At 42.7% G+C, this 5306-nt stretch overlaps 1 pseudogene; it reads right to left on the bottom strand.

Annotated features, from left to right (window-relative positions):
- Positions 1–4124: 4124 nt before the first annotated feature.
- Positions 4125–4944, bottom strand: LOC127193635 (casein kinase I-like; annotated as a pseudogene).
- Positions 4945–5306: the final 362 nt, after the last annotated feature.

Below are 5306 nucleotides of genomic sequence, written 5' to 3' on the forward strand. Positions count from 1 at the left end.
CCACATGGTAGGAGAGAGAACCCACTCTCAAAAGTTGTTCTCTGACCTCCTTCCACATGTGATATCCCGTGAAGGTATGCAAACACACACACACACACACACACACACGCACGCACGCACACAGAGGGTTAAATAAGTAAATAAATCTAATACTAAAAACATTAAGTCTAGTAAGCAGTGGTGTAATCAACTGCTGACATTTCAAGCAAGCTGGAGATTAAATTAATCTATCAGGGTAGCATTTGTGATTTAAGTCTGTTTATTTCACAAAACTCATCAGTTAGACCACAAGTCTAGTGAAGGATGGTAACTGGATTAGTCCAGACTGGATATTTTGCCGGAAGTTGTTGCAATAGCTAGAATGGGGTGGGGGCACATGTTTTAAGAATTTATTATTACATTGGCTGATGTTATTTTCTTTCAAACTTATAGATGTCTCTGGAACACTGGAAAGCAAAAGAGTGAACAGAGGAGGCCCTGAAGAATTCAGTAAAAAATATCTCAATTGCGATTTCTCCCTCCTCAACAGACCACCAGATCACAATCAAAGCTTCACCAGAAGACAAGGGACATTCTAAGAAGGGATACACCATGTGGTACACAGCCCTACATGCAGATACAAGCATGACAGCAGAGTCTGTAACTGCAAAACAATTGCAAAAAGTGTCCTGAGCAGCCCAGGCAATGTAATAGGAATGCAATGAGTGAGTGAGTGAGGCTGTTAAGAACTCCATTGACACTGACTGGGATTCATTCTAATCCAATCGTGAGAGCTTTCTGTACAGTGAGGCAGATGGGACAGGGAAGAGAGAACCCACAGGGCATGAAACAAAACAAGGCATCACTCCTAAATCCCAGAGACACTGGGCCTGTGGATGGGAAGTCTGATCCTGGCAGCTTGGCCAAGAGGAAGGGAAAGAGGACGCTGTGGCGATGCGCACTTGTTACAGATCTACTGGCATTTTCCCTTGGCTTTGCCTAAGGGGCTGTGGGTCTCCTAGTTTAAAAGGCAGTATGTGCAAGTAGGGATGTATTTGCCTGACCCCTGGGCTCAGCATTAGATGTGGTAGGGGCAGCAGCTAAGAGGTGTGGTGGGTGTGGACTGAGTGGAACAAGGAACTGCATATTTGTATTGCAAACAACCGCACAGACAAGGCTATGTTCATAAGGTCAAAGGTTATGGAAACAAAGGAAATTCTACAATTTAGAGGCTTGAAAATGTGTGTGGAGTTAGCAACTATAAGTGGACAGATTCACCATGTTCCTCACCTTTCCCCACACACATCGGTTTATTAAAACCTTATATTCTTCTGTGCATCCTGAAAATTATGTGTCCTTCTATGTAGATCAGATGTAAATATAATCAATAGAGCATGTACATAATTTTCATGAAGAATGTTTACATGGCTCATTCAGTCAAAACCATCTAACATATGCTGGGAACAGTACTTAGGAAGTCTTCTAAAATATCTGAATATTGATCCTAGAGATAATAAATTCAAAACCCTCAGTTAAAGCTGTCCTAAAAGCTGGAGGGACAGGTAAGCGGGGGCGGGGGGGTACATTCTGAGATGAGAGCTCTCTGAGGCCAGCAGCTGAAAGGAAAACTAAAAAAGGTAAATACAGACACTATGAGACAAACTTGAAGGACACGTATACACTCGGAACTTGTCCTGAGGAAGACTGACTTTTGTGAGTCTTACCCAGGGAGATGGTCAAGTCTCAGGGTGAAGAGTGGAGGACAGTCCAGAGCAGGAAGGAGAAAAGCAGCCTCTGACTGAGCCCTACAGTCGCCCCCAACCCGCTCTCCACCCCACTTAGCGATGGCCTGTCCTCAGCAAGAACTGTTTTACCTGATTCTAGCTAAAGAGGCTTTGCCCTAGAATCTAACCAATCCCAGCCCAGTCTATCCTTCATAGCGAGGGAGGGGCTCCTCAACATCAGCTGTTGCTGGGGTGAAGAAGTGTGGAAAGTTGAGAAGCCCTTGAGAGGTTTGCTGTCCAGATGCTCTCGGAAAGACCCAGACCTACTCCCCAAGAACACAAGATGGTCTGCTTGCCCCAATCTGAACCACATCAACCAGCCTTCTGTGGAACATGGATCACAGCGGGGAGCACTGAACACGTGAATCTGTCTCTGTTCAGACCCTTTTCCCAGGGAGACAGAGAGACAAAGGCTGAAGTGAGGCTCAGCAGTAGAGTCCCCAGCTGCATACACAAAGCCCTGGGTTTTGTTCCTAGCAGAGGAAAACATTTGCTGCTCACCCAACAGCAGACATGAAATTTCCGGTTCAGTCAGCAGAGAAGTTGGAACCAGGGGCCTGTTCACTTCCATTTCTTTTATGCTGTCTATCAACCAAACATGTCAAGACAGTACTGAAAAGTAGAAACGCAGACTGGTAACAAGGCAAGCCTCAAAAACACACTGCAGACAAGGCAAAGATATGGGTATTATCAAACAGAAACTTTAGAAGCACCAGTTAATGTACAAAGAGCTTAAATAGAAACACACTGCTGATATAATGCAGGTCGGGAGCTGGCACCACCCGGCATCAACGTAGTGTAAGACTACAGCAATAAAGTCAGCAGGGGACAGACAGGAAAAGGCAAATAGATCAACAGAGAAGAACAAATGGCCTAAACATCCCATAATAGCCCTGACAAATATGTCAACTGGCCTTCCACAAAAGACCCTCGCAACTCCAGAGCCACAGAGTGGTGTTTCCAACAAAGGATGCTGGGACATGCACAAAAATATAGCTGGACAGAGTTTTTACAAGTTTCACAAGTGTGAACTCAAAAGATATAATAGGCCTAAACACAAAACACTATAATTTTTTCCAGAAAATGAGGCACAGGGAAAAACCAAAATGATCTTAGGTTGGTGATGGCTAAGCTAACAAAAGCATAGTCTATGAAGAGAAAAATTAAGTTCAACTTCATTGAAAACATCCATCAATCACACTTGTATGTATTTAGCCCAAGGTAATGAAAACTTAATTCACACAAAACTCTACACATGAATATTTATGGTGGCTTCAACCATAATTTTTAATAACTGTAAACAAACAATTTCCTTCATTAATACAAAGAAACTAGCTATCAAGACACAAACAGACGAGGAGAAGACACATGACAAATGATAAGCTTTGTTTTTGTTTACTTGTTTGCTTGCTTGTTTGTTTGTTTTGAAATTTTGAGACAGGTTCTCACTGGTAGATCAGGCTGGCCTTCAATTTAGTTACCAAGCTGGCTTTGAACTTCCAACGATGTGCCTTCCTTGACATTTGGAGTTCTTGGATTACAGGCATTTACCATACCATCTTTTATTTTTTAATTGACTTTTAAAAATATTTACATTGATTAAATTTATCTAGGCAACACACATACATATTCAATCATAAGACAGTAACTTATTTCCTGTGACAAATATGGTTTTGTTTTGTAATACCAAGAATATTCTGGAGTTCAAGCAAGGTTCTAAGAATAATCTATTAGTCACCACATTTTGTTTTCTCCATTCTTCACTCCAGGCACTGATATTTCTAACACAGGTAAGCAAGCACAATCTTTCAAGTGCTCAAATACTGAAAGCTGTGGTGGCTCCCATATCAGCTGGTTTGCAACCGAGATGCCAACCACTTAATGAATGTTATAACTCACAACTCACAAGCCCCGGGGGTGGAAACCCCCAAGAACACACGATTGTGCATTCTACCAGCCATCTCAGCTGTGGCTGAAGACCGTTCCTGCTGTTCTTCTGAAATGAGATCTCAAAGCACCATAGTTCAAAACCAAAGCTGTTAACAACAACAACAAAATGGCATATGCACAGTTTCTTCACCATTTAGTCAACTTTTCCACTTGGGAATGAAAATGCTGTAGAAATCCAGACACCGTGTTTGGCTCCCTCAGTTAATATTTACCATAATAGCAGCTGCAGCTCAGCATCAGCATCAGCAGTGCTACCCAGAGCCTGTTCATACAAATACTAAGTTCTTTACTCAAAGAAAATGGTTGTCCACAGCACTGGCAACTGTACAAATAAACTACAATTTTTACATTTGGGAAGAAACAAAGCTGTGCCACTCCTCAATTCCACCACATCTCTCCCTCAATGCAATCTTAAGCAGTGTTCATGCTATGCTTGGTTTGGTCGGTTTGCTTGCCTGTTGGGGGTTGGGCCCGCTGAACCTGCCCTCTGGAAGAACCTGCCTGCTGTGGCACTTTATGTTTTAACACTGCCCAATCAAATGGTGGTGGATCCGGGTCCTGCAATGGATGTGGAACAGCTGCCTCTGGTACCTGGAACCCAGAGCTTCCTCAAAGAACAGCCCAAGACAGTAATTTAAGTACATGGCAAATTCTGCAAGAAGCCCCTTACACAAAACTTCAACAGCAATGGATCTTTTCACTAATCTTTTCATAGGTTTGTGTCTTTGTTGCAGCCTTTATCCCTTGCCTGCCACCCTGGTTCTATTGGAATACATCGGACACATCCTAAAGATTCCATGTCATCCTGGTCACTGCTCAAAGCGGAGTTGTCAGTGCACTGGGACGTGCCGGTGAGGCTTCTGTCTCCTCTGTATGAGATGATGTGCTGCTTTGTACTCCAGCCTCAGTACTTTTTGTCAAACCAAAATCCATAAGGAGTACCTGACGGCAGGGATGTTATGTGGTTTAAGGCCTCTGTGTACAAGGTTATTTATAGGCATATGGTCAATTCTACTGCACATCTGTCACAAAAGTAGAATCGCCATTGTGAAACTTCCTGAAGAGAAACTGAAGAGATCTTCAGAGTGTGGCCCAATAAGAGCCATAACATTTTTTCTTGTCCGTGTCATCATATGTAAGGAATGCCAACCACACCATGAAGACTGGTATATGGTTTGCTCTTACACAGCAACTGGAGAGGCCACGCCTTCTGGAATTCTAGCCTCACTGTCATTTTTTCTTGAATAACAGACAAAAGAAAACATGTTTAACAAGCTGAGACCTGAGTTTGTTCTGCCTTTTTATCAGGCTTTTTCATTTTGGGAAACTGGCAAGACAGGCTGCTCACTTTCCCAAAACATTTTATTTTCAAATAGTACATTCTGATCACGTTTCCCCCTCTATTAGCTCCTCCCAGATCCTTCTCACTCACCCAAGTCCATGCATGTTCTTTCTCTCTCTTTTCTGAAAACATTTAGGTAATAAATGAATACACACACACACACACCATACACACAAACAAAACCCATAAGAGCACAAAATGGAAAACCGTGATATTACCACACTCACCATCTTTTAATTCTCTTGGAACAC

Source organism: Acomys russatus, chromosome 9 (genome assembly GCF_903995435.1).
Source record: "Acomys russatus chromosome 9, mAcoRus1.1, whole genome shotgun sequence".
NCBI classification, from domain to species: Eukaryota; Metazoa; Chordata; class Mammalia; order Rodentia; family Muridae; genus Acomys; species Acomys russatus.